General features: G+C 40.1%; 1 long non-coding RNA gene and 1 pseudogene across 2 annotated transcripts in view; both read right to left on the reverse strand.

Moving 5' to 3' along the window:
- LOC146676622 (uncharacterized) overlaps nt 1–9,838 on the reverse strand; it is a 148,754-nt gene that overhangs the window by 30,387 nt on the left and 108,529 nt on the right. The gene's annotated exons all lie outside the window — the stretch shown is intronic.
- On the reverse strand, nt 369–3,585 carry LOC146676623 (OX-2 membrane glycoprotein-like; annotated as a pseudogene).

A 9,838-nucleotide genomic window follows, 5' to 3' on the forward strand; every position in this document is an offset into this window, starting at 1 on the left:
TTACAAAAGTCAAGTACATCAATGTTTGTTCAGCTTTCATAAATGTAAGTTTATAAGTACATAGTACATTTTTTGGTCCAACTTCTTTTAATACATGCAACACATTTCAGAACATTTGGGACAGAGACAACAAAAGACTGGAAATACTTCGTAAAAATCTGGTGAAACACTTTAAAGCCAGTGGGATTAAATGGGAGACATAAAATTTAATACTAGACAAAGACCGATTGAATCATGAAGCAAAGAATTAATAACTAAATCACAAGTAGAAAATGTTATGCAGATATTATTGGATAGATTTTGGTGTAGAAAAAAATGACAAGAAATGAAAAATGAAAGTTATCTGGTCTTTTTCTTTAAAGAGTAGCCTACTGCAGAGCAGCTACACTGACAAACACCATCATCACCAATACTGCAGCTAATACAATGATCCAGGAGGAAACTTGAAAAAGCAGGAAAAATGTGACACTGATCAAAATGAATACATCAATTATTGATCAGTTTCTCACCATCACTGATAATCTGACGTCTGCTGGACCTCAGGAATCGTCTCCATCACCTCTCTGTGAGGAGCAGAGAGCACTCGTGCTGCACATCCCACCTGTGTGCTGTGTTTACGTGAACCTGAGAGCACAGCTGTAGTGGTGACAGTGAATGTAGCGTTGGTGTTGGACACACTGACAGTGTTGTACTGTGAGAAGTTGAGGTCTTGTTGTGAGAGTGTTACAGTGGGAGCAGGTCGACCAGTGGCTGAACAGGAAACAACCCACTCTTCAGCAGAGTTTGACTCTCTGACATCAACAACAGGTTCATGCAGCTCTGTGAAGGATCAGGAGATATTGCAAGGAATATGTTGTTGAAAGGAAATCAGTTTCTAGCACATTTAAACACATTAATGCAAAAGTTCTTACCATAGACTTGGAAGCAGGTTCTACCAGTGAAGGAGCCTTCAGGATAAGTGTTAAACAGACAGTGATAGCATCCTTCATCCTGCTCCGTCACATTCCTGATGACTATGGAGCAGTTCTGTAGTCCAGTGTATTTAAACTTGACTTTATCGTTAAAGCCATCATTCACTCTCTGACCATAGTACTTGCTGTAGGTGGCAACATTTGTCTCCACATCACGTGAGATTTTCTGCCATGTGACCTGAAGGACGTCTTTAGTGTCCAAGAGCTAACAGCTGAATTCAGCATCTTCTCCCACTGCTGCCAGCACAGTCTGCTGTGTTTGGACCACTGCTGTTAGAGCTGCATGGAGAATAACATGAGTTAGAGATGTGGAACTGAGAGGTATTGATGGGAAGGATTAAACAATAATTCGGGTCATGGAGTAGTCTGTGTTTTAGGCTCAAACAAATTGACATATGGGTACCACTTAAATGTGATGTAGACTATCAATATAAACCTGACACTCATTGTTTCATACTGTATGTTTCAGGGACATTTTCTTTCATCTATAAAAAAAAAGTAAGACAATTCAGTTAGCTACCAACTAAACAAAGAAAGTCAGATAGATGTACAGATCGAGTCTATATTGGTTCTGTTGGTCCATGACCAATTCTGGAGGTCTGTACTGCATTTGAACTTTTCCAACAATTTGGAGGTCCAACCATGATTTAAGCTGGACATCAATATGGCGTTCAACATTCGAACCTTGGACTTGATGTATATTTTTTGGACATCATGTAGATATCTATGACAAGTGCAGGGAATTTAAAGGTTTAATTGAGGTCATATTTTTTATTTACAAAATATCAATATTGGGGTTACAAAACAATCCCTTCAGTGGACCAAAAATGAATTATAAAACCCATCACTTCAACATAACCAATACCAGGACTGGTATTGACTGGTAACTCGTGCTACTGTAGAAATTCCCATTGATTTTCTACATTTTCCCAGAGGCCTCCCCTTCTGTGGATTACTAGTATGTTATTTATTAATTTGTGCCTCAATTATTTCAGATCAGTTATTTCACTGGGGAAGCCCTATATTGCCCACTTCCTAATTTCAGCACAGTTTGATCTTTCTCTTTAGCATGTATGTAACTTTGGTTTGTTGAGATTTTGGCATTACTTCTGTCATAAACATTCTCTCTCAGACATAACTGACTAAGATTTCTGTGGTTACCCAGAACATTTTAATAGACTTTTTGTAATCAATCAGGTCTTCAACCCCTTCTTTTTAAAATAGTGTATAAACCGTATGTATGTGTGAAAGACTGTTAATGTTTTGATAAATTGTTTATTTTAGAACAATTGGTGAGTGTGTTTAGCCACTTCACACTACTACACTTTGCTCTAAACTACATGCCTTCTCTGAACAGTATATATGTGAATGGACTGACGGATCTTTTCATTTCAAATGTTAAATAATTGTCAGTAAACTACTTATGACCTTAATGTCATAGAAAGACTGAAAGACATCCATTGAAAACAGGGTGCAGAAATTTAAGGTGCCAGGCCAATATCCACCACCCTGGAAGTCCTTAACTGAGGGGGACCACATTAGGTCACAGCTGGTGCAGCTCACCACTGGCAGTGCAAGGTTATAACGGCCTTTAGGAAGGATTAGGATAAATCCAGTCATGGCTCAACAAAGACATTCATTTTTTCCCATGTTGTTTTCAAAGCGGTCTGGTAAATCCAAATGACCTTTGACAGGTGCCCACATATACTGCGGGCCGAGGGTAATTCAAAACAATGTAGCAATGTACAATTTGCACTAAAACACATATATTGTGTATGTAGTGTGTGACAAAAGAGCAGCTTACCATTTATGGTTACTGAAAGAAATCTCCGTCTGTGGATCGAGTTTCCTTCGAGGCGTGAGCACCTATCAGCAGAGATTGTCCATAACCTATAGAACTCAAAGAAATATTCTCAAGTAACAGTCAAATATGCCATTCAGCGTGTTAGTTACGACGTCGGGAGCAGCTGGGAGAACAAAACGACACAGAGACTGTACGGGTTGCTTTCCCAAAACCAACTCAAAGGTTTATTCATCAGACAACAGTATATATAGAGGAAAACGGTTCGTCTGTCAACAGATTCTCAGTTCAAACCGGTACAGACCAAATAAGGGAACGTCTTCCTGCCTTGTGAGCAAAGAAGTATCCTTTGTATAGTTTATCAGTTCAGCTACAATTTATGATCATCCCAGCAAAATACACTCCTAGACACAGAATACAGAGTTCTTTCATTAGTGAATTCTGAAACGAACCACCTGGCCTTTAACAAGCTCCTTTCTAAGAGATAAGGAAGGGAGGATGGGAGTAAGGAAGTGATCTCTGTGGTGTTTTCAACCTTGAGGTACCAACCTGTGATTCTTACACATTAATTCTTAGGTTACAGAGAAAGAGAAAAACAACTAGTAAATGGGCCTTATTGAGTAACAGTTTTCCTGTATAATATCACTATAAAACAATATCCTGTAAATGCTACCATGGTATCAAAATATCACAACAGTTACAAGAGCCACAATTGCACCGGGTGAAACCTCAACGTTACAGAGGTTTCACTCTGGGGCCTTGAAAGCTGGAGGTTGCACCCATACCCCCTCACCCTTGAAGAACGTTTATCATGGTTTAAGGATTTGTTTTTTATTCAGTGGTCAGACTGGAGAGCACTGCAGCGGGTGTTTAATGAGGTCGATAAGACAATGAAGAGAGACAAGGTCAACTCTTCTTATGAGAATATTAGGAAGCGTCTTGTATATGATCAGCTCGCACATGGCCCGAAGATTGGTTTACCTTCTGCCATGTTCAGGCCAAAAATCATCAAAAACCTTGAGGACAGAAAAACAAAAAAACAAAACAAAAGGTAGGTTGTCTCTGTGTGAGAGACGTTGGCATTAAACCCGATATTTTTAAAAAAATGCAATGCGTGGATTTCTTTTACAGACAACATCTGCCATATTGTGGACCGCTCAGAGTCTCCCCCTCCAGCACTGCTAATCCAGACCCCACCGACTCCGCCCCCCTCTCCAGGATGCTCACAGGACTCTGCAGGATCACACCCGTCTGAGGAAACGGAACTCAACATTAAACTCGCAACCTTCCACCTGCTGTCGATGGCACTGAATGAGTATGTGCAGGAGATATGTTATGAATGCCAATCCGGTCACCCCAGCCAGTTACACCACAGTTGCCTGTTTGAGCTGCCTGTGTTTTTCTTCGAGACCTACTATGATGAGGTGATGGAAAAGCTCCGGATGCCCCGATTCATCCCGGCCATCCGTCTGTTTGTTTGCTCATACAGTGTCAGTGAGGCTGAAGCACAAATCATCAGCACTGCAGAGCGTCTTCTGTGTGAACTGAGATCAGTGCCGCACATTGTTTGCACCACTGATGAGAATGTCGGATACCTGCTAAATACCAATCATCACACCCGCGGAGTTAAATCAGCGCTGCTCCACATGATTGGAAACTACTGGTCTGGGAGACACAAGATTTAATGCACATCTGTTATAAAAACCTTACTGTGCACTACACAGAAAATGAAATAAAAACGTATGCTAACACTTTTTTCTGGTCATTTGTATTTGTGTTTGGTCAGAGTGATTATGGAAAACACGCTGAGAAAAATATATCACAACCCTGCACACCCAGGGGGTTTAGGAAGTGTAAAGAAGCTCCGTATCGCTGTCAGTGAGGCAACAGGCTTAAAGCCGTCATTACCTGACGTGGAGCGTTTTTAAAAGGAGATGACACATATACTCTTCATAAACCTGCAAGGATAGAGGACACAGAAATGCAAGGATACAGAAATGCAAGGATACAGAAATAGAGTTTTGGTTAACGGGACTGACAAACAGTTTCAAGCTGATTTGGTTGACATGCGTGAATATTCTGCGGATGATGATAATGTTAGGTACTTATTGACATGCATAGATGTGTTTTCTAAGTATGCATGGGTTAGGTGCCTTGAAACCAAGACAGGACAGGCTGTTGCTGAGGCTTTTGGTGATATTCTGAGAGAGGGCCGTGTGCCTGAAAAACTCCAAACAGATTTAGGGAAGGAATTTTATAATAAACATTTAAAAAACTAACGGAGCAGCATAACATCACACATTTTTCAACCTTTAGTGAAATGAAATCATGTGTGGTAGAGCGTTTTAACAGCACCTTAAAGGGGAAAATGTGGAAATACTTAACATCAGTTAACTCGCCAAGATATGTTAATGTGATCCAAGATCTTGTACAGTCCTATAACCTGTCTTATCACAGCTCTATCAAAATGACCCCACCGAGGTGTGCAAAGATAATGAGAAAGCAGTCTTTAACACCCTGTACAAAATGAAACCCCAAAAACCGGTGACTTTTAAATTTAATGTGGGCGATACAGAGAGAATATCTAAACTACGAGGCATATTCTGAAAGGGTTACCATCAGACCTACACAGACGAGTACTTTACCATAAAGGAGCGTTTAGGAAGAGACCCTCCCGTATACAAACTAGAGGATCTCACAGGAGCTGCAGTGAAAGGTGTAATTTACGAACCTGAGATACAGCAGGTGACTACTGACAAAAACAAAAGGTTTAAAATAGAGAAAATACTTGGCAGAAAAAAAGAGGCACTTGGCACTTGAGTTTCCGAGCATTTTTATCCTGAGGTTATAACACCTATTGTTTTAAATGAACCGTATGAGGTCGGTGTTATAGAATTTCAATACCCAAGACTATGGTTGTCTTTTCCACAATCAGATTCGCGAGTGGAAATTTATGATCCAGTCAAAGATGGAGCATTGTCCATAACCGTGATTGAGCTGTCTGTGGGGCATTATGCATCTGTGGCGCAGATAATAAAACATTAAAACATAACACCGACATTAAAACACAATACAGTGAAGTTAGTAACTATGTTAGTGTTATGGGCCCTATAGGGGCACAGTTCTCACATTTAGAGGGAGACTGGCAGGAATCTTAGGATTCAAATCAGAAGACCCGTTTGTACTTCTTTATAAAAACACATACGCACCACATCCTGCAGACGTATACGGCGGAAAATAGAACATTTTTATTTATGCAGATATTGTTGATTACCAGCTTGTGGGTGACGCCCATGCGCAGCTATTAAGAGCAATAAATATAACAGACGATGACCGTCGGGGAGCCATTCTTCAATTTGACAGCCCACACTACACACCAGTCTCCAAATCCTTAATCGATGACATAGAAATTGATTTGATAGACGACCAAAATCAACACATACCGTTTTTCAGGCTGGTGGCGAATTGAATGGTTATATTGGGACCAGCACGCAATGTGGCGCAGGTCTGGGAGGTTTGTTCAGCAGCCTGTTTAGAATTGCTGTACCATTGTTTAAAAAAGGAGTCAGCACAGTCAAACCCCACCTAAAAACAGCAGCATCAGGCATAGTGTCTGATGTGATATCCAACATAACCAAGCCAACATCTACTAAGCAGGATGGCAACGGCTTGTATGTGTATACACCCAAACCTTCTAAGACCCCTCCCACTGCACTTCTTTTTTAGCTGTCTGTACTGTTGATCAGTCATTTTGATCAGTCAGTCTTTACTGAAGAAGTATTTTAGAATATTTTCCCTAACACAGTACTGTTGATCAGTCAGCGGGATAACACCTTTCAAAACATTGAGCGATATCTCACACAGAGCATTAATAAAATCCATGCTTGCATTACAAATAATATTCCTCCGTACGCTGGGTGGGGATTTATACAACAACTCCAACAGTGCAATGTTTCTCTGCATCCGTGAATACGACATCCTTTTTACCGCTTTAGCCGTTTTTTGGGGATATAAACAACTTGACGATCTGACAACAAATTGGTTCTGAGTCTTAAATAGTCAGGCGTCTTAGATTTATAATTGATTAGAAGATACCCGTATGGGGTGGATGTGGCATCATTAAAAGCTTCTAAGAAGTATTTTGTATTACCTGGAAACATCTGTCTACCTAAAACTGAAATTTGATATTTATCTCTGGGGTTGTTAAACAGAATTAAATAATTAGTGTTCAACGAAATTGTTGCATAAACAAATTCTGAACTAAATACATGCAGCTCAAGTTCCTATGATGAACGTATTGTGTGAACACATTTTGAACTTCTATGCTGTCAGACGCAGTATTCATCACATCGTTCTTATCCGGAGGTAAAAGGACATCGTCACTCAGAGACTCCGGTATACCATTCACAAAGGTGATTTTTCTTATATATATATATATATATATATATATATATATGTGTGTGTGTGCGCAGGACCCTCAAGCTCCCAGGCCTCTGGTAGAGGACCCGAGCTTGAAGGATAAACCGCCCGCAGGGGCGTGCTGTTTTTATATATATATATATATATATATATATATATATAACTGATTGTATCTGCAGTTTACAGTGAGCACTGAGGGAAGTCAGAAGTGGGTTTAAATTGGGATTCTGGGTAAAAAAGGGGGTGTAGGAAGTAGATTTAGGACATTTCACATTTCACAGGTGCTGTCTTAGAGCTTTATTTATTTGTTGTGGATAGAAGTAATTATGACAAAATAATAATGAAACATTGAAAACATAAAACCCGTTGAGGGGACAGATAGGGTTGGGCAATTGAAAGGTTTCATTTTGTTTAGCATAATCTCTTTTGTTATATTTTAGCCTTTTAACATGCAGGTAAACTTAATGGGATAAATTAGGAATTATGTCGTGTTTCTTAGCAAACACGAAAAGGGGGAGAACTGTCATGTAATTAATATATTCTTAGTGCTTATTTTCTAATTATATTGTTTTATGTACTTTAATAATGAAGGTTTGTAAAGCAAGGCCACTTTTGACTCACAAACTAAGTGCTCAGCCAGACTGAAAAACAGGAAGTTAGTGTAGAAATATACAAGCATATTAATAAATACAGGAAGCCAGATAGAAAAAACAAACTTGTACCATATAAGGAGTTGTTGAAACTGTGTGACGTGTAAAGTACCAAAATAACACCTATATGAGACACATTTTTAGCTTCTAATGTTAGAGATCCTACAACTGCCATTGGGCCCATCTGATCTCTTCCGGAAGATGATTGAATAAAGAATTATAAATGTTTTGACCACTATGAGTCGGGTTTTCTCTGTTCTATCATGGGGATCAAAGAATCGGGTTTTAATACCAGTCCACTGCTGCCACCTGTGGCCAAGTGCCATAGCCTACTACTAGATGAACTTGTGACACACATCTGCAGTAGAGGCTGAGTGGCTGCTCTTACACCTGGAGCATCCAAATTGACCCACAAACACGCTGAAAGATGCAATGCCATCAATGTGGATTGTCCAGACTGAGAGACCTCTTCCCTCTGACCCCTCCCCAAACCCTCAAACCCTCCTACCCACCTCGACATACAAACTCTGTGTGGCTTCACGTGTTTTGTTGATGTTTACATGATCGAAATAACTTGAACACAAACACAAACAAACAAAGAGGAAGACCACATCGGAAGGAAACAACTACAAGTCCCAGCATCCTCTGTGTTTAGGGAGGTGCAGTGAAAGTGAAAGTATTGAGCCTCCGTTCAGAGCAGCAGGAGGAGGAAGGTGGAGCTGAGGCAGGTGAGTGTTAACATGAATATGTTTCTTCTTATGACATAAAATAATTCCACGCTGTACACTGACTTCATTTACTGAGGTTATATTTATCGAGTTTTTATTTCCTGATGTTCGTATGTGTCATACGTATTCCAGTCGCCAATTCTGAATTATAACTAACATTAAAAACACATTTAAGGAGGAGAGAGAGCAAAAAATTTCGATTAACATCTGATGTTTGGGTTGTAGTTATTACAAATATGGTCGCAGCTGTGGTTCAGGTTAGAGTGAGTGTCCATGGAATAAATGTAAGTCAGTGAACTGGAAACATGACTGTGTTCAAACGTTTTTTCTTTTTTATAATGAGTCTAATCAAAGGTGGACAGAAGTATCTCCACTGTGACTTTTCTGTGTCACCATCAGAGCTTCTGCACAGTGTTTCTGGGGCAGATAACATTGCAGCATTATGGAGACATTATGGAGACAAAAAGAAAAGCGTCTGGACTTCTTTAAGTTAAACTTAAAGAAATCCAGACGCTTTTCTTGGACTGTTCAGTGTTTAGTCTCATTCACACACTCCCTCAGACTCTTCACACACACTGATTTGCTGACATAAACACACTCCTGTGTGCTTCACACACACACTGAGGACCATCTACAGACTGTGAGCTCCGTCTTCTTTGTCTTTGGAGCTGAACTCTGACAAAGGTAGGAACAAAACTTTCTCCAGCGTGTGAACTTTCCTCCTAGACTCAGTCTGAGCAGTCAGACCACATATTTCTAAAGCAGCACATGAAGGTGTGGCTCACGCACACACAGGTGAAGGAAACAGCTGCAGTATTAAAAACTGCTTCACTGTCTACAAATATATGAACTGAATGTTTCTTTCAGGCTGTAAAAACCTTGTTTATCCTCCATTACAGTCCTGCATTCAGAGCATTACTTCTGTTATATTAGTACATGTATTTTATTCTGATGAACACATGAAACTCTGAGCTGGATTGAATCCATTGAATCAGAGTCCAGGACTCAGACTAAACACACTGAATGTGTCCTGAGCTCGGCCGCTGTTCCACAGTAACTGCTGTCAGAGTCACTGTTACTGAGTTAGCTTAGCTAGCAGAGCAGCTAGCAGTTAGAGTATGAACTCTGTAAGCAGTCAGCTCGGTCCTGGACGTTGTTACTGACATAAAGCTGCTCTCTGCAGCCATGTTTGACCTTTGTAGGACTACAGTAATGGAGGATTTGGAGGCTGAACTGGGCTCTGTGACACTTTTTGTAGTGAACTGATGA

The sequence above is a fragment of the Rhamphochromis longiceps genome, linkage group LG3 (genome assembly GCF_057381845.1).
Source record: "Rhamphochromis longiceps isolate RC_006_pf linkage group LG3, R_longiceps_female_GT1.1, whole genome shotgun sequence".
In the NCBI taxonomy this organism is placed as follows: Eukaryota; Metazoa; Chordata; class Actinopteri; order Cichliformes; family Cichlidae; genus Rhamphochromis; species Rhamphochromis longiceps.